The 20,569-nt window shown below is 43.6% G+C and overlaps 1 long non-coding RNA gene across 2 annotated transcripts in view; it reads right to left on the bottom strand.

The window, feature by feature from the left end:
• The window catches only part of LOC143693512 (uncharacterized), a 173,212-nt gene that overhangs the window by 38,485 nt on the left and 114,158 nt on the right, over window positions 1-20,569 (bottom strand). The window lies entirely within an intron of this gene.

Raw genomic sequence — 20,569 nt, 5'->3', positions numbered from 1 at the left:
AATCAAGCTTGGTGTTAAGATGGCTCTATAAGTCTACTTCTGTGTTGTCAGGTCACCCAGGGTTGGCACTGAACTCGCAGCCAATATCATTGGTTGTCAGTGTGTTGGTCTCCCCAGCCAATACCATTGGTTGTCAGTGTGTTGGTCTCCCCAGCCAATATCATTGGTTGTCAGTGTGTTGGTCTCCCCAGCCAATATCATTGGTTGTCAGTGTGTTGGTCTCCCCAGCCAATATCATTGGTTGTCAGTGTGTTGGTCTCCCCAGCCAGTATCATTGGTTGTCAGTGTGTTGGTCTCCCCAGCCAATATCATTGGTTGTCAGTGTGTTGGTCTCCCCAGCCAATATCATTGGTTGTCAGTGTGTTGGTCTCCCCAGCCAATATCATTGGTTGTCAGTGTGTTGGTCTCCCCAGCAAACTCAGTCACAGCTCCCAGAGGCAGCCGCTGTGGCTCACCTGCCCCTTGGCCAAGACTGGCTGTCAGGCAGTCACCCTCTGCCCTGGGAGCATGAACTGCACCAAAAAGGGCCAGGGCCTCTGTGGAAACACTTACTGATGTTGCTGGCTGAAGCTCCTGCAACTTTGACTTTGAGTATGTCTGCAGTAAAAATTCTGCTCTTGTGTGAGCACAGACCCTCACGGGCGCCAGAGCCACTTGTGAAGTTTTGTTGGTGCTCATTCCAAGAGTAAGAGCCTAAACTGATATCCCAAATTTAGCTGGCCCTTAGTTCAATAGAGCCTGAGCAGCTTCTGGAGCAGGTGCAGCAAGGGGCTGATGATCCAGCCCCCTGTGCCTTGCCCACTGCCTCCCCCAGCCCTGGGGCAGGGACCCACATGGAGCACAGGCACACAGCCTGTCAGCTCGGGAGGGGAGCTGCCTGCTGTTCCTGCCATCTCCATCTCTCAGGGCATCCACTCACCTCCTTTGCTTTATTCTGGGGGGTAAAATCTAGGGAATTGCCAGCTGCTGGGGTGGTGGTGACACACAGAGCTCAGTTCTGCACTGGAGGGGAGAGCACACAAGGAGGGACAGAAGTGGCAGTGCTAGTGTCTGTGCAAGGTGAGCTGGGAAGCACTTTTGTTATGCACAGAGTGGTGGTGGAGACAGCCAGAATAAATGGCAACTACCTCTGTGGTTTAGGGAGCTAAACCACAAAGTATTGTTTTGAAATTGTTCCACTGAAAAAATTTTCTAACAGAGCTGTGCTGTAAAACTGGGATTAGAATGTTTTATTTTGATGATCTTGAGAAATGTCTAAAACATCTATAAAGGCCACATTAATTGCAAAAAATGTGATTTAGCTAACTAAACCTGGGAATACTCTTCTTAAAATTACATTTAATTGATTTATTTTGCTTTGTTTCCCAGGGATGGGTAATAAACTGGAAGAAAAAATATTAAATATCTTCATTCTCTGGGGTTAATCAGGCCAAGTATTATCTCTGCAAAGTTAAATCAGTAAGTATGACTGGAGAGTATCTGCAGTTTAAAAATAATCCTCCAAAGAAGCAGTAAAAGTATCTACCAAAGTATTTTGCAACTAAATAAAGACATGTAATGGCATTGCTTTTTGGATGTTACATTCACATATCTTCAGAGCTGCATTACATTGTAGGCAAAACTTTAGCACGACTTTATTGACTCATCTGTACCTATAAGGGACCTGGAGCTTCAGCTCCATGAAACCTGTTCTGTAAAAAGGGTCTCTCTTCAGTGGGGGCAGGTGGATTGGATGTTTAGAAACACTGGTGTGCCCTGCTTTGTCTGCACCTTGGCTGTCACTCCTGCCTGGCACAGGCAGAGTCTGGGGCAGTCATGGCCCTGCTCCCACCTCTCCAAAGATGCCATAATCCAACAGGCTTCATTGCCCCAAAAAGAGATGAGCTGAAGATTTGACCTTCTCAGAGGGGTCTGGTCAGGATGCAGGGCTGGGGTGGGGATTGTCCTGCCTCACCCTGGGGGCTGTTATGTGCCCTCTGAGTTTATTGACCTGTCCAAGAGCAATAACTTCCAGCAATTAATGGCAGCTCAGATCTTTCCTTATGTTTAATCTTGGATTGCACTTTATAGGGTGAGGTTAAAATAAAACTATTTTTCACTATGAAAAGCCAATTTAAGAAGGTTTAGTTAGGCCTAAGCATTTACCTTGTCTGATAAACTCGCAGAATGCTTTTAAAATGTTTTTTATATTGTATATGCAATGCATTAGACATTTTTGCAGGAAATATTCTATAGACATTTTAATTTCTAGTTTTACTGAATGTGGGGGGAATGTTTAAAATTCAACTGGCTCTTTCTATTTTTATTTAATGTATAAATCAGACATAATTCATGCATAGTTCCTTCCAGGTTTAGACATTTATTGAGCACTATGTATGGTTATAAACATTTTCTGACAGCTGTTTCAAATTTCAGAATAGGAAGGAAAAAAAAAAAAAAAGAAACCTCACATTTTCATTTCTTCAATTTCCTCTGAAAACTTACACAAGGAAGCCTTGAATTCTCAGCATCCAAACTGGCAGCTGAAATTAGAGCCTTGAATTACTTCTGAGAACTAGGACTTGGGATCTTTGGTCCTATATGGGACCCTCAGTCGGTTGTAGGCAGATCTGTAGTACTTAGTTAACTGAAAATGCAGAAATTTAGTAGCATTATTCAAAACTACAAGGCACCTAATGCTGATACTTAATAACAGGTGCTCTTAGGAAGTCTGTGAAGGTTTTTTCTGCATCAAGAGGAAGCTCAGAAGTAGTCTAGTTCTTCAGTCAGATTTGAAAATATTACTATGGACCCCTGTATTTTAACTCTTTACTTAAAAGAGGTTTGTTTCTATTTTTCTCCTTTTCTCTTTTATGGTAAGGACACTGTGATAATGGAGCCTTTTTTTTTTTACAGTTTAAAATGTCAAAATAACCCCTTTGTTATGCTGGCACACATTAACAACACCCCCTCCTCCCCTCTGGTGGTTGCTTCTTACTCCTCCTCGGTCACCAGCACACCCAAAGTGCCCAAAGCTGGCACTTCTCAGTGATCCTGCTGCATCTGTGGGTGCCCAGCACCATGACCTGTGCAAATGGCACTGGTGGCCATGTCCTGCCTGGCCTCAGGCACTGCTGTGCAGGTGATCACACCCAGCTCTTCAATGAGGAAAGATATATCTACAGCAAGCATCTGGTTTTTCCTCTTCCTCCCCAAATCTGACCCTTTTATAAGGCTGAATTTTGAGGCAATTCCCAGCACTTGACCTCCTAGGGCTACACCCTGCCTGGTCCTGGAGGGGGCTCTACCTTCCAGGCTGCAGCAGGTGCCTGTTGCTCACTGCTCTTTCCTTGCTCAGCTGCTGCTCCCTTTTCCAAAGCAGAAGCAGCTTCTCCCAGCTTTCCACATTGCCCATCTAAACGATAGGTAGCAGCCCACCTGTGCATTGGTATGTGTTTTGGGGCCTCTTTACTCAATCATTGTCCCTATTTCCAAGGCCCTGGCTGTTATCCCACCTTCAGACCGTGCAGACACCTGGTGCCAAGCTCTGTTCTCCTGGAGAGATGGTGACAAACCCATGACCCCTGGGCCAGGCAGTGCAGCCTTGCCAACACTGAGGAGCAGCAAGAGAAGGCCACAGTCCCTTGGGAAACAGAGATCCCAGCCCAGGCCCAGCCTACACAGGGAGTACCATTGCTTCTAAGGACAGAGGTGTAGGAGGTTGCAAAAATGAGCCTTCCTGTGGCTTTATATGAAATTTCCCAGAGGGCCACACTCAGGTATCAGAGTTTGTTTATGGTAATAGAGACCCAGTGCCATAAAGCTGGCAAGAATGTGTCCCAAAAGTGCTTTTTTAGAAGCTTTTCACCACTTTGGATAAAATGCTGCTGACAATATTTCAATCTTGAAGTCTCCTGCAACCATCAGATAATTAAGAAATGTTGCTGAGTCACACTCTCTTAGTGTAAGAGCCTCCCTGGGGCACGGCTGGGAGCGCTGCTGCCTGTTTCAGACGTGTCCCCAAACAGGCAGATGTGGATGACTGAGGAACACACCCAGTGGCACATTCTCTGCTGACTCATTTGCTGCACTGCTACTGAGATAATAGGGCTCCTACCAGGTAAATTCAAGGTAGAATTTGGAAAGAACTTTGCAAAGATCTTTCAATATAAAGTCAGAAGAATGATAAATTTATATAGTAAAAGTCACACTGTAGTTTAAGGATCTTTACTGGAGAGAATCTGTCTCCTCTGGGACATGTTTATTGAAATTACATGTAGGATAAAAGCTGTGTCAGATACGACTCTCCCACTGGCACCTGAGTAAATCTCAGTGAGCATCATACACTTTTTTCAGAAATAATTTGGGAAATTATACAAATCCCAGTGTTTTGGTATAAGCAGACTGAGAACAAAGGTAAAAATAGGATTTTGCTGACTGAATCCTTTGGTATAAAATTAAAATATAGAATTTTAAAAATATCATATCAAATGTGAAATTTGTGACCAGATAACTACAGTTTGGTGGTTGCCTAACCCTAAATTGTCTTATCTATTAAGTGAAATGTTTCCAACATCCCTGATATCCCACTTGTGGGCAGTCTCTGATGGTAAAATTCCAGCATCAGAAGACAGCTGGGAATTAATGAAATATTTCAAGGTTCTGCACAGAGGGATGCTGAGAGAGCAGACACAGAAAGGAGTGGATTGAATTGGAAAGTTTCTGACCCAAGGATATTTTTTATGTAAGGGGTTGAGAAAGGGAAGAAGAGCTTTCATGCCATTGTGAGATGGGGTGTGTGTATAGACTAGAGGTGGGCACTGCCCTTCTCTCCTACTCTCTTTCTCATCCTCTCATCCAGAACTGATTGGTTGTCATTGGCATGGAGATAAGGAGAAATGATGAGTATTTCTAGAGGCTTATGCTGCATTCAATATCTGATGCATTTATGGATCTACAAATACAATTTTACCTTCCTGTAACTTGAACTTAAAGGCTTTCTTCAAAAGTCCTGAGCCTACCTTGAGCAGGATTTCTGCAAGGATGGAAACTTGTGAACCCTAGTGGAACAACTATCTTCATGATTCTTCATTATTTTGGTCCTGAGTGCACCAACAGCCTCTGCAGTATTCCAGGAGGGGTTTGGCTGTCTGTGTTCAATGCAGCCCTGACCCCTTGCAGCACTGTAACGTGGGATCACACCACTGCAAAAAGAGCTGAGTGAGAAAACCATGAGACCCCATGGTGGGCACCTCCACTGGAGCTGGGATCAAGCTCAGGCACAGATTCCTGGGCTTGACTTGTGCCCAACCATGCTCCTCACTGAGCCTAACAGGATGGCTTGGCCCATGGCTGGTCTGGACCTGCCTCTTCATTACTTTTTGTTATTTGGAGACTAGGCAAGGGAAAGAGGACATTAAACAAAGCCATTGAAACGTGTTTGCTGCAAATGTAATGAGATAGACTGCTTGTAAAACACTCTGATGCCTCAGACACCAGCCTGGAGAGCCCCTGAGGACATTTTTTCCTCCTCAAACACCCTTGTCCCACCATCACAGCCCCAGACCATGGCATCAGCCAGAGCAGTGGCTGTGAGCATCTGCATCACTACTGGTGCCTGCTCCCTTCTGGCACCACAGCCCAAGAGGCTGCTGACTTACATCATGGCCCATGGCTAGTGGATTTACTCACACTTCTGGCCTCAGGCTTTCTCTTTCCCTATTCTTACTGGGAAAATTTGAGTTTTCCTTGTCCTTGCTGCTTGACTTTGGGCTTGATCCCACCTCACTTGCCTTCTACTCACTCTTGTCTGCATTCCTTTTCAACAAAAAGTCTCAGAAGAGAGCCCAGTATAAGGATGAAAGCAGAGGCAGTTGAGTATCTTCACATCTATGTTAGTGCCAGTCCTGTTAACCATTGCTGTGTTACAGCCTTTCTCCCAGCTCTGGGAATCATTTGGATGCTGGCTTCACTCAGCTGCAGACTGCATCAGGCCTGCAGATACCACCCGAGGCTCAAAGAGTCAAAACTCGTGGGAAAACTCAGAGCAGAAGAACAAGGGAGCTGTCACAATGTTTAGGATTTACACAGTGCTGGTCACACAGGCCTTGTCAGCATTTCAATTTCTGTGGTCATTTTGCAAGGATAACTATGGGCAAGATAAGAAAACCTTTGCTTCTCTTTCAGATATAAGTCTCCTGCGAGAGAGAATTAGTGAAAATGAGCTGAACCCTTGAAGTGGTTTCTTTTCATGGCTGAAAACTGGGAAGCTGTTGAGAGGTTAAGGTCATTATTTGAAAAATAATCCTCAATTTCTGAGGTAAAGGATTCTTTGATTTTTCTGTCTCCAATTTGCTTTGCCTGTCTCTCCTTTATATATATCTACAGTGAAAGTTGAAAATATCTCAGGATGGGGATGACTTGCAAAGAAATGCAATGAGACCATAGGAAATAGATGAGATGCTTTCTCTGGAAGCCAAGCTGCAGGACAAGAGAGGCAATTCACAAGTGGTAGAACAGCTGGCAACTCCAACCCACACCATCTGGATCTGTGTGATTTTATAATATTTATTGTCACTAACTCTGAGAGAAATGTGAATAGAGCTGGCTGCAAATGGAAATGAGCTGGCTTTTCAAAAGAAGGGATTGTGTGTGGAGCCTTGGCAGGAGCACATGGCAGGGGGAGCATCTGACACCAGCTGGCCAGCCAGGCAGTGCCACTTCATTGGTCAGGCTGGCTGCATGAAACAACAACAGAAACACTGTCAGTCAGGCAAGGGAAGCCCTGCTGGAAAACTGGCATTTCAAATCTATCATTTGGAGAAGGGAGATGTAAAGTTGCCAGCTCTCCATCTTTAGTCTTGTGTGAAGTTTGTGAGAGGCCCATCATTTTTTTCTGAAAACATTAAAATCAGTAAATGTCAGATTACTCCAGAATCTTACAGTTGAAAAAAATCTTTTTGAGTCTTGTTGTTAAGAAAATCTGTGACCTACCTCTACCTAACAGCTGCAGAAAATGGAAGAACCCCTGAGTGCATTTTTTTTTAAGTCTTCTGATTTGAGACAGTTGGTGGTTTTGGGATTCTTATGTGTGATTGTGGAAACAGTGGGTTGTCAGTGTTAAGCATATTTGTGTAAGTAGCACAATTGCTGCTTTCAGAAACAGTTCTCTGAGGTGCCTGTTTTGCTCCATGAATGCCAAAGGAAGCACTGCTGCTCCTAGCACAGCTGTCCCACTTGGAAGCTCTAACTGGGACAGGAAGAGTTTAGGCTTTTATGTTTCTGTTCTTCATATGTGAAATGGGATAACATATTTTTTCCTTTTTTCAGATCAGCCAAAGGATAAATTATTCTTCGTCTGAATACAATCTGGTAATTATGTGAAAGTTGAACCAGTCTTGCTTTTACTTTCAAATGTTTTTACTTCTAGAGGGGCATTAGTAAAGCTTAAAACTTCCTTCCTTCCTTCCTTCCTTCCTTCCTTCCTTCCTTCCTTCCTTCCTTCCTTCCTTCCTTCCTTCCTTCCTTCCTTCCTTCCTTCCTTCCTTCCTTCCTTCCTTCCTTCCTTCCTTCCTTCCTTCCTTCCTTCCTTCCTTCCTTCCTTCCTTCCTTCCTTCCTTCCTTCCTTCCTTCCTTCCTTCCTTCCTTCCTTCCTTCCTTCCTTCCTTCCTTCCTCCCTTCCTCCCTTCCTCCCTTCCTCCCTTCCTCCCTTCCTCCCTTCCTCCCTTCCTCCCTTCCTCCCTTCCTCCCTTCCTCCCTTCCTCCCTTCCTCCCTTCCTCCCTTCCTCCCTTCCTTTCCTTCCTTTCCTTCCTTTCCTTCCTTTCCTTCCTTTCCTTCCTTTCCTTCCTTTCCTTCTTCCTTCCTTTTTTCTGGGATTCACTAATATTTGTAGTACAATTTACAAATGCTGTTAGGCTGAGGAATGGTGCAGTGAGACATGAATGCCAGAGAAGATGGAGTAACTAGCAGATAAAAATACATCTTATGTCCTGCTTGGGCTGATTGCAATGCCTCAAAAGCAAAAGGACAGAGAGTGGCATTGGCTTTTCTGTCCTTAGTTAGCAGAAATGGGTAATAAAAGCAACAGCAGAGAGGAATGAAAAGATCTGGCACTGGCCAGGTATTATTAACACGACACCCTCTAGAAAAGCCTGCAACGGGGACAGAAATATCTTCAACATCGAGACTGCTCAGTAACTAGTATGTTAAGAGGACAAGTTTGTGTTTCTAACTCAAGCACCATGGTGAAGTTAAATCAAGAAGCAAAGAAGGAAACTCAGCTGTTTCTGTCAGCTCTCTCAGCATGTGGTGAGCTGGCCGTGCATCCATTAAAAAGGGAGATGTTCACTCTTACAGGAGACCAGCTAGAGGAACAGTAAGAGGGCCAGAAGGCTCAGCCAATATGAAACCTTCACTCTTCTCCAAACAGGCCTAGAGCAAAACCAGCCTGTGCTTGGGATGGTCCCACTCTGGAGTGCCCTGTTCCACTCTCCAGGGTCAGGGTTTGTCTCTGAAAAGCATCTGTGCAGCTGAGAAGGCAAATGAGGAAGAGTGGATCCCGAACGAGGTTCAAACAGGTTCAGCCACTCAAAGCAGGCTGCACAACAGCAGCTGGCTGAACAAGAGAAGATTTGAAAACTATTGTGGGAGAGAAATGCTCTCTTGAAATGAGTGCTTTGTGTGGGTGTGTATTCAGCATCCCTTTCTCAAGGTGATAGAAGAGCCCTGACAGAGCAGGAGTGCTCACAGAGACAAAGCGTTTTCAAATCTCTCTTCTCTTACTGAGTGATATCACTCTTGCACTTCAAGACTGGGAATTTTTCAGGCTGACATTGACTTCATCCATTTTACCAGTATTTATGTCCCTCTAGTGAAATCTCATTGTAGCTGAAAAAATAGCAAATCTCGAGGCACACATCAAAGAAGGGAATCCCAGCTATTCTTCCTGGGCACCTCCTGCTCTGAATGCCTCGTGTGTGTACACCAGGATCTGTCCCTCCCAGAGGCTTTTCCTGAACGAGGCTGTATAATACTAGAGAAGTTCCTTTATGATGAGGTTCCCAAGGGTATTTTGAACAATGCTCCATCACAAAACTCTAAGTTTATTCACTTTGTATTGTGTTTTGTGGCAGGAAGGGAAAAAAACGGTCCTGTTTCAGAAATGCTGGCATGTGCAGACAGAGGGAAAGATAAAGTGGACAGCAGCATCTCCTCTTCTTCCTGATCAGATGAGCTCACCCAGAGCCCCAGGTTCCAGCAGCAGCTCAGACATTCCCAGGCACAAGTCCTGACTCATGACAGGTTTCAGAGGATGAAGAGGGCAGGCTGGTGCTAGCCCAGCCAGCTGTGCTGGGCTTCCCAAAGGTCTCCCACTCTTTTCACCTCAGTAGTCTGGGCTTGATGCCACAGGAGACTCAGTGTCTGAATTAGTGGTCTTTATCTGTCCTCAGCCATTAAACAGTGGGTCAATGTGATCTTGAAACAAAATTATTCTATTGAAAATCATTGAATAATTAGCAATCATTCACTCAGATCCATAACACTGAAATTCCTATAAACACAGATATTCACAGGCAGATAGCAAGTCCACTATTCCTGAAAGAATAGAAAAGTTGTATCTTCTTAAGTGCTGCTGTTGAGCAGACAAATGGAAATGTGACCATTATATAGAACAAGATGTGTAGTTAAGAGAACAAATCCTTCAGATCGTTGGTAACACGACTGTGTTTAAACACATTCAGCATATTGTCCAGGCATGTCCAGGAAAAATCAGTCCTATGATCAATATGCCACAAGAATCTTATTTTTAAATTTATCTCTCTAAGGGATTCTTTTTTGATCCTTCTGATCAGACAAAAACAATTACTGTGCCTCTAAGCACTTCCCTGCCTCTAGTCTCCAATTAGCCACATCTGATATAATTTTTTCAATGTAAAAATAAGGTTATCTCTTCAATTGTTTATGTCTAAATCAGGCAATACTATCACAACTACTACACAGACCAACAGCCAGCCCAGGGCTTTCTGCATCCAAGTTTTCAGAATTGTTATCTCTTAAAAACTCTTTTCTGGGCTGTAGGAAAGCCACTGATTGAATTTTTGTTTGCTTGAGATGCCTCCTGGTGTTTTGAAAAGTACAGAGGCTAAGCCAAGCACTTGGCTGCCTCTATTTCATTTCACTAAGCAGGCCTTCTGAGATCAGTGGTGTACCAACACATCCCCAGTAGAGCCTGTACTTAAATGCAGTAATTCCAGAATTATCTCCTCCACACTTTTGCAGCTTGTTTACCTCTTTTCAAAACTTTGAACTGTGTTATGCATTTGTTCTTCATCTGTTCTTCCAATTCTATCATGGAAAGAGGTTACAGTCTTCACAGTTTTTTGGTTTTCCTTTCTGATTTCAGTCAGGTCTAAAAGGTAGGAGTTTTTCACCTACATTTGTACAAGATGAAAAGCATTGGACATGATGGCACATGAGCTTATTGTTAAAACACTTCCCCTCCCCATCAGGGTATCCTTTTCCTTTAGGCAAGTACCAACAAAGATTGCCAACCATTCAAAACAAAATGGTACTGGAAAAAAGAAACAAAACATAACTTATTTTTCAAAAAAGATCATGAAAAATTAAAGAAAAGGCTCACAAAAAAACCCCAACTCTTCTCCTTTCATATGGGGCTGGCTCTTCCTCTGCTCTGGGATAAAGATGGGGCCAGCCCCGCTGCAGAGCCAAGCCTGAGCCTCGGTGTGAGGACACAGACCCTGCCACCCAGTGTGCTCTCACTGCCCCACAGACCTCAGAGGTGCAGGTCTCCTGCCTTCATCCTTTGCATGGCACTGCCAGGGAGCCACAGCAGGGGACACCTGACAGCACAGGTAACACAGGCAGCCAACAGCAGGTGCTGCCTTCAGCTTCAGGATCTGTCCGGGATCTTAGGGACACTCCTGGGAGCTCCCTGGAGATAAAGCTGCAAGTTAATTAGAGGAGGTTTGCTGGGGAGTTTTGGATCTAGGGTGTTGTGGAGAGTCTCGTCAGATTTGGGACTTTCTCCTACTGCTGCTCCTCCATGGGGGCAGCAGTGAGGTCAGGGGAGGCATGGAGCATATCAAGCATGACTACATGGATCCAAGGGTGGTAGCCAAGGGTGCAGAGGCCAAAGCAGTGTATTCTTGGTGCCATCACTGAGGGGAGGGCCTTGAGGCAGAGGGGAAGAATCCTATATGTTCACGAGGGATTGCATAGCTGGTGGCAACAACAAAGATTTGTCTTCAAAACCTTGGAAGCCTTTCTGATGATCAAGAACTTCTGGGAAGAGATTTGATTCCTCTGACCAAAGAGGGAAAAAATGTCTTTGCCAATGTGCTGGCCAACCTGGGGAAGTTTTACACTAGAAGTGATGGAGGAGAGAGGTGATGATGACTTAAAATAAAGTGAGGAAGTGATTGGCAAGGAAGGGATGTGGGGTGATACAGATGAGAGATCTTACATCCAACATAAGGCAGAAAGGAGAAGAAATGGGGCCATCCTAATGTTATGCACACAAATAAGGTCAGTGTATATGACAGCATGGTGAGGCAAGACCTCATTCATTTTCTGGGAAATCAGGACAACTGAGAGTTGCCTTAAATGAGAGAGCAAGGAAGGTCTGCTCCTTAAATGAGAGAGCAAGGAGGGTGCTGCTGTCTCTGCCTTGGGGAGGGCGATGAGCTGGGCAAAAAGCTTATGGGTCAGAGTTAGAAGGTAGATCATCATGGATGACATTGTGATGGGTGTCTGCTACAGCCCAGCCGAGCAGGAAGAAGTCAAAAAACCTTCTTTGGACAACTGGAAGAACCAAAATGTATGAATGGTGGGTATATATAGCCAAAACCAAAAAGGTTTTCTATACATAATCCCAAGACAGTGGTGAGGCACCATGAACATGGTCTCCTCCCTGGAGGAAGCCTGGCCCTCAGCAACTGGAGACCTCATTCCAGGTGGAGTTGTGTGGGAGGGTGCCACAGAACCAAGGATGCCAAGCCTCAGGCACAGCACCAGGCAGTGCCTGGTTGCTGCCCTGGGGCTCAGGCTGGGGACAGTGATGGTGTCCTTGTGGCAGGACATGCAGCGGGAGCTTTGGCAGACAAAGGAGTTGCAGAGGAGGTGAGCAGCTGCACACTGTCAGGACGAGTGAGCAAGAGATGGACAGGCTCTTTGCAGAGGCTGAACAGCCCCAAGGTCCCTTCTAAATGGAATTATTCCATGGAACTATGATATGAGGACAAGCAAAAATAAGCAGATCTACCTTCATAGAAGCATGAAGGAAACAGTGAGCACAGGTAATTTAGTGATTGGTCGTATGAACAGATTTGTAGAGCTACAGTAACTGAACCTTAATAACACAGAATAATGCTGAAAGGATAACCTAGAGATCTCAAGCCAAGGTTTTGTACTCAGCTTTGAGGATGATGTGGAGCAACAAGAGTGCTGAGGTGGCTAAAAATATAACTTCCAAGGAAATATTAAACAGACTCACACTGTTAACCAAAAGAAGACAAATTGAATGAAAAAACACTGTAGGAGTCTGCAAATGCTTCAAACTATACTTGGACAGTTCCAAATGACCTAGTCTATACTTCTACTAGATATTGCAAAAATGCAGCATTCTAAATCTTCACTGACTCCTAAAGCCCTGGCCTTTTATCTATTGCCATGTGGGCAGCCTAGCACATGGAAAGCCCCTAGCAGCAAGGAAGGAGTTTTTGTTAAGTGTCTCCACCCACTGAACAAAGAGCCATAACCTGCTACATTTACTTGAATTCCAGACCTGCATAATTGCCTTTTTCTTGTGGAAATGAATTGTCCCCTTGGTTTGCCTGTTTCCACAGGTACCTGGGAAGCTTTGTTTTACCTTCAGGTTCCACATTCCACACTTTGCAGCAGTATTCTTTAGCTGAGGCAGATGGTGGCATCTCAAAGCATTACCAGGCTACATGTCTTCATCAACAGAACCCTAAGCACAAGAAGGAAATGAATATTCATGGAGCCACTGCCTCCATAAACATAAACAAACATGTAGGGGAAGTGAGGGAAGGGATTAGGAGAGTTAGTTAAAAAGAGGTGGAGTTGTTAGGATACGTTTTTATCCCCTGTAGTAAATATCTAGCTGAGTGAAGATCCTGTATTTTCTCCACACCCCTATCTGATGGGTTGACCTTGGCCAGCTGCTAGATACCAAACCAGCCACTCTCTCACTCCCCAGTCCTCAACAAGATAGGAGGGAAAATAATGCTCATGGGTTGAGATAAGGACAAGAAAATTGCTCACCATTTACCATCATGGGCAAAACACACTGACCATGGGGAAGGTTAATTAAATTATTGCCAGCCACAATAGAGGTGGATGATGATAAGTAGAGACAAAACCTAAACCATCCAAAAATCCCCACCTTCTTCTCAGCTTCAACTGCACTCCTCCATTCCCAACTCGTTCAAGTTGCTGTTAAAAAAGGTTCACATTCCTGTGCAGGAACTTGAAGAAGCTGTTGTGGGTAGATGCAGCTGGCCATAATATATACAATATATAGAAAAGAAAACATAATAATGGAATGTATACATTCCTGTTTCCTTTCTTTTCACTAGTAGTGTGTTCCTCTAAAGGTTAGGAAATGGGATTATTTTTGTAACTTACGTTTGTCTTTCTCATTTGTCTTCTGAAATTTCCCTTTAACATACTGGACAGTATCATTCATCATTGTATGAAACCAGCCAGGGACCAACAAAGAGCCAGCTAAGTAAAAAATTGGACAGGCACCTCTCCAATCATCCCCAAATTTCTCATAGGTGCACCTTACACATACACAACTCAGCTCTTTGGTGTTTGAAAGGTAAGGGGCCAAAGAATACAGCTCATTTTATGGACCGATGGTCAGTGCTTCCTCAGTAAGCCCAGCACAGGAAGAGACCTCAGACTCTGCAAATGCTTGTCACTTGAGCAGTAGATGTGCAGCCTGGGTACACCCTGGACACTGCAGACTCTGTGGGCATGTTCATAAACCTCTGTCCAGGAACTCTGGGACAGAAATATGTCTGGTCTGTGATACAGGTATACTCAATATAAGTCACATTTTTAAAAAGCAACTAAATAACAGCATAAGGTGCATAGTCAAGAATCAGACATTCAGGAGTTTGTTTCATCAGAATAGGACTTAGTGTATGTTTTCCCAAAGTGCTTACATTATTTGTTTTTTAAACTTTACAATGTTTATAGCTGTGGGCTCCCTGAGGTTTGCTACTAGTTTGATAGAGAAATATTATTTAATATCTTTTCAAAATATATACAAGGTCATTTCAATCTATCCTTTTTTTAAGCAGGAGCCCTACAGAAAACAGCTGAGCAATAATCATACTAATGGTCCTGAATGTGCTTGTATCAATGTTATTTCACTGCACAAAGAAATCAATGTTATTAAAAAAAATCATAGCAATTATAGGGACAGCCAATTTGAGAGTGCTATTTACTGAATAGCTAGTGACCAATTTTCCAGTCCTCCTGTTTAAATTAGTGGATATTTAAAGATGAGACTAATTCAATTTCCTTAGAACCTGCCCAGTTTCATTAACACAGCAGGGAAAACACAAAATATGTACTTGAATGCCTTATTCTTCAGGAGAAGCAATTCTACCTCAGATATGTAGAAGATTAAAAGAAACCAGAGATTAAAATTGTATTAACACATTTTGTAGCACTCCCGTTATTTTTTAGTCTTAAACTCTGGCAAATGAAAGATGGTTAGTCCTAATTTTAATGAGACTTTTCATACAATAATATACAAGCTTTGTGAGAAGGCTGAAAAATGTCTTTTTTTTTTTTTTTTTTTTAATCACTAAGCAGCAACAACCATTTGGAGGGGAGTGTGGCTCCAGCATGGCAAAGCCTGGAGCCTGGTGCAGGCTAGGATGTCTCTCAATTCAGTGATACTGTATTAAAGCCAGCATGCTTCACTGTGCATGGAGGCAGTAAATGATACCAAAGCAGTATCTTATCTGGTAGAACAAAGACTGTCAAAAAAATGTTCCTTTCTTTTTTTTTTTTCTTTTTTTTTTTCTTTTTTTTTTTCAGGATGAATTTCATTTACCTTTTCAACGGATTTTAAATCTTTTGTAAAATACTCCAAGGGCACATAGCACAGTGTGAGACTTGTAATCAGCCTGAAAAGAGTGACAGAAAGCTGGCTCATTTGGTGTCTCCCAATGCTTTCCTTTATTCTAACCTGTCTGTTTACAGCTTAAATCAAAGAAAATTTGAGTTTTTAACTCTTGCAGCAGGTAGTGGAAAAAAGCACAAGGGAACCTGAGCAAAATATTTGAAGTAAAATCTACATTCAGAAGAAAATCAAGGGCATGGCTCACCTGCAAAAACCAATTATTGTACATGCATAACCTTCTTTTGTTGTTGACCCACCTGACAAGTGACTGCATAGATTTAACATTAAAAAAATACCATGCTTAGCTTTTCATAATGAAAGTAATTAACTGAGTAAAGACAATTTGGGGGCAGGAAGGGCATGTATTAGCTATTGAACAGCATGAAAAACAAGGTCTTGGTGTGGAGCTCTAGCAAAAAGAGCTGAAGTGTCTCTGGATGATACTTATCAGCCTGTTTGTAAAAGCATGTAACACAGGTCAGAGGTGTGCCTCAGCCAGCTTTGGGTCCCCAAGGAAGTGTTTCAAGGAAAAGTAGGCATTTGTGTTTTGCCTCTTTACATCCTGCCTAAATAAATAGATGCATATATTTTAGATCTCATCTTCAACCTCTTGGGATGAAGACTGTCTTTCTGTTCTGTGTTGGCACAATAGCTGCTCTGCTGCATGCCTGCGCTTTCTTGGAGAAACAAATTGTGTAGAGGAACAAAGTGAAGTCTGGCAATAGCTACCAAGATGAGAAATGTATCACTGTATCAAGCCCCTTTGTGTGAGACTGTGACAGCTGCATTTTGCCTTTCTCAATTCCATCTGGAACTTCATGCACATGCTTCCCTAGGGATATTTTCTTTGCCACTGTGTTGTGGTTTAACTCCAGCTGGCAACAAAGCCCCACATCCACTCACTCACTCACTTTCCTCCTGTGGGATGGGGAAGAGAATTGGAAGGCTAAAAGTGAGAACACATGTGGGTTGAGATAGAGACAGTTTAACAGGTAAAGCAAAAGCCTCACATCCAGGCAAAGCAAAGCAAATAATTCATCCCTCAGTTCCCGTGGCAGGCAGGTGTTCAGCCATCCCCAGGAGAGCAGGGCCCCATCATGGGTAATGGTAACTTGCAAAAACAAATGCCATCACTCCAAAGGTCCCTTCCCTTCCTTCTTCTGCCCCCAGCTTTACATGCTGGGCATGATGCCATATGGTAGGGATGTCTCTGTGAGAGCTGGCATCACCTGTCCTGGCTATGTCCCCTCCTGAGTCCTTGTATACCCCCAGCCTCCTCACTGGTGGGGTGCATGAAGACCAGAAAAGGCCTTGACTCTGTCCAAGCACTGCTCAGCAATGACTAAAACATCCCTGTTATTAGCTATATATCCTGTACAAATCCAAAACACAGCCCCATTCCAGCTACTCTGAAGAAAATTAACTCTACCTTAGCTAAAACCAGGACACACTGCTATTTCTTTTTTGTCTCTTTAAAATGAAAACATAATTTAATTTTTAAGATACACATGCTGAAGCCAGTAAAACCAGTCTTTTTAAAACCATGTTATCAATATTAAATGCAATTACTGTGCTCCACAGCTAGAGCACAGAACATGAGGGATAGGATATTGTCTGATAAGATTATTCAGAATCCCCATAGGTACACACCCATATAATCTGAAGGTCTCTGTATGTAATATAAAGGTTCAGAATAAAAGTTAATGCTCACACTGTATGTCTCTGTTATTTGTGAACCAACAAAGACAGTATTTTCAAACAACTAAGAGCTTCAAAATCAATAACATTAATAAAAGGCTTAATGAAAAACATGTCCTCTGTAAGCCTGAGCAGATTCTAATGGAAGTAAAATTAGAACCCAAATTTTCTAAGGGAGCAGGTGGCAAGCCATGCTACAGGTTATGTACTTGTTCTTTCATCCAGCTCTGCTCAGCAGGGAGAAATTTTGGTTTCAGGTCCTCCAGGCTACACCTAGAGTGCCAGGCACAGCCAGACACAAGGGAGCTGAGCACCCTCTGCAGGGCCATCTCTCTTGTCTAGTTATTAAGCATGCTTCATGGAACAGCTCCAGCTCATTCAAGCTCATTCCCAGACAAGGCTCCCAGTGGGCACTCTGGGTGTATCTGGTTTGCATGGGAAGGTTTTGGTAGTGGGACTGCTGCAGGGGGGGCTGCTGTGAGAGGATGCTAGAAACTTTCCCCCTGTCCAAGAGAGCCAGCAACAGCCAGCTCTGAGAGGGACCTACTGCTGGCCAAGGCCAAGCCCATCAGTGGCAGTGGTAGCACCTCTTGAATAAGGTATTTGATAAGGGGCAAAAAACTTCTGCAGAATTGCAGCCAGAGATAGAAGTGAGAATACGTGAGGGCAATAACCCTGCAGACCCCTAGGTCAGTGAAAGAGGAGGAGGAGGGAGGAGGAAGAGGAGGAGGAGGAGGTGCTGCAGGTGCCAGAGCTGAGGCTCCCCTGCAGCCCCTGGTGCAGCCCATGGTGAGACAGCTGTGCCCCTGCAGCCCATGGAGGACACACACTGGAGCAGGTGGACACACAAAGGAGGCTGTGATCCTTGGGAAGCCCTTTCCAGGAAGAGGCTCCTGGCAGGATCTGTGACCCCACAGAGGGAGGAGCCCATGCTGGAGCAGGGTTGCTGGCAGGATCTGTGACCCCATGGGGACCCATGCTGAAGCAATACATGAAGGACTGCAGCCTATAAGGAGCACCCCCACTGGAAAATTCATGGAGGGTTGTCTCCCAGGGGAGAGACCCCATGTTGGAGCAGGGGAAGAAATATGAGGAGTCTTGCCCCTGAGGAGTGATAAACTGACCAGAGCCCCCATTCCCTGTCCCCCTGCACCACTGGGAAAGAGGAGGTAGAGAAATCAGGAACAAAGTTGAGCCTGGCAAGAAGAGGGGGATGGCAGGGAATGGAAGGGGTTTTTTTAAGATTTGGTTTTATTTCTCATTACCCTACTCTGATTTGACTCATAATAAATTAAATTGATTTCCCCAAGTCTGTGTAGCCCATGGTCGGAACTGGTGAGTGATGTCTCCCTGCCCATATCATGACCCATGAATCTTTTGTTATATTTTCTGCTACTGTCCACCTCAGGAGAGAAGTGATAGAGCACCTGGTGAGCATCTGGTGCCCATCCAGGGTCAATCCAATACACTGGGTAAAGTCACCCTGCTTTGGGACAAAAGAGCACTTTTAAAGAGCCTTTTGCCCATATTATTTGTTAGTTCTGACCTGGCCATGAAGACCAACATCTAAGTAGAGCAACTACTGCCATGCACAGACAGGGATGCAGAATCACAGGGTAGATTAAATGGTAGCCAGTAGGGTTGTTTCCACTTACGGCACTCAAAGATTTGGCAGTTAGTGGTAATTTTACTTACATACCACAACATAACCTGTGATTGATTAATTTGTCCATTATACTTTTCCCAGGACATGCAGAGCCACTTAGAACCTGTAAGAAATTCTATTATTTCTACAGAAAAAGATTGCTCCTTTTCAGCCAAATTCACTTTAAGCCAAAATCCGCCAGTTTATTCCAAACCAGATTGATCTGCTGTGTAATTAAAAGTGTAGAATTTGCAGGGGAATGGGTGGGGACTGCACACATCCTTTCAGCCATCTCTGCCATGGGAGTTGCTGCAGGGAGCAGAGGCTCGTTGTACTAGGGCCTGAAATAATGTTGCATATTTCCACAGTCACTTTGTACCTATCACATTAGACATTTTCATGAAGTGCAGTGTCAGTTCTGCTCCTGAGTACAACAGTAAAACTGAACCCAATATGGATTAAACCTTTAAACTCAGACATCTAGGCATTCATGTTCTCAATTTGGCAGTTTATGTAAACAACATTATTTCTGGACAGAGGAACTGATTTTTTTTCACTTACATTCAGTTTCAGTTCTATTCTCCAGAAATAGATTTCTAATCAACAGCAAAACATTCCCCCAGTGGCAAATTTGATTTTGAAAGACAAGCTGTTTTCTTAAAGGTGATTCAGTAACGTGTGAAAAAAAGCTGCCATCAAGAAGTTATATTACAAAACTGTCCTCTGTCTAGTAAATAAGATATAGCACTCTTTCTCTTTCTCTGGTAGAGATGGTTCATCTAAATAATTTTAATCCTTTCAGTGAGGAGGAGACTGCTTTTAAAAAACCATGTGAAGCGCTTCAGTAGTGTTCTTTTGAGCTTTGACAATGTCACCGTTGAGCGTGGTGATGTTCAACACAGATATCTGAGAATGCTGACTTAAGAAGTGGCATTTCTGCACACTTTTGTTACATTTTTTCCAGATCAAAATGAGCTTCAGTTTGGTGTGGTAATGTAGGAGCTTTTCCAGGCTTATCTGTGAGGAGCTGCAGTCAGATTAATATTAGTCCTCTGTATTATTTTAAAGGAACCACATTTCTGCAAGCCGCTTTATTTGTACAGAGCAAATTTTTAACAGCAGCAGCTTCTGGTATTTTCTGCTTAAACTGCTGGGATTATGTGAAAGAAGCTGGAGTTATCTCAGCAGATGTTTTGTCTGGGCAAGACCATTACAACTGTGATCTTGCTGTATGAAACTTTGGATTAAGAAAAGCCATCCTACCATGGTCATCATTCCAACTGATCTGAGACTACTGCATCCTCTTCTCATTTAAATCCTCTCTTATAGATTTGGAATAATGATCCCTTTCAAAGACCTGAATGTGTGAAACACAAGCTTCAAACTCACTGGTGAGGCTGTTTCTTTCCTTCTTTCTAAACTTCTCAGAACTGAAGCCGTGTGGGATATTACACCGTTTTCAATGAATGATGAACAAAAGAACCGTTTTATTTTGTGATCTTTCCAAAGCAGGGACATCAGTGTGAATGTTACTGGCAGCACCCTGCATCCTCATGTGCATTGCATTTCAGCATGAGGAGATGGCAAACATGTATGACAATAAGAAGGACACAGTGGTAAGGGAGTCTTGGTGGAGCTGTCTGAGAAACTGATCTTCACATAGCATGAATTTTTGCAGCAACTGAATTCAAAAACAGACACCCACTTCCAGAAGCTGGGAGTACATAGGCTTATTTACAGAATGTGTGAACATATGCTGTAAACTTGACTCTAAAAATGGATTTTGTGCTTGTAGCAAAGAACAAATTGAATACAAATTCCAAGTGGAAAAATCTACTCCTGTTGATGGGCGTATTAGTAGTAGAATGAGTGGGCAGGGATATCTTCTCTGCTTGATATGAGAATTTGTACAGTTCTGTGTTGCTACACATCTCAACTAGCACTCAGGATTTAACAGAAAGGAATATAACGGAAACTAGCTGTTCAGAAATCCTGTGCATTCAATTAAACACCTTCAGAGGGCATTCAGCCTTCCTGGATGCCTGAGAGGGGTGGGAATAATTGT

This window comes from Agelaius phoeniceus, chromosome 3, assembly GCF_051311805.1.
Source record: "Agelaius phoeniceus isolate bAgePho1 chromosome 3, bAgePho1.hap1, whole genome shotgun sequence".
Taxonomy (NCBI): Eukaryota; Metazoa; Chordata; class Aves; order Passeriformes; family Icteridae; genus Agelaius; species Agelaius phoeniceus.
Note: the sequence above shows the minus strand (reverse complement) of the source record. Positions and strands in the feature narration are given on the sequence as shown.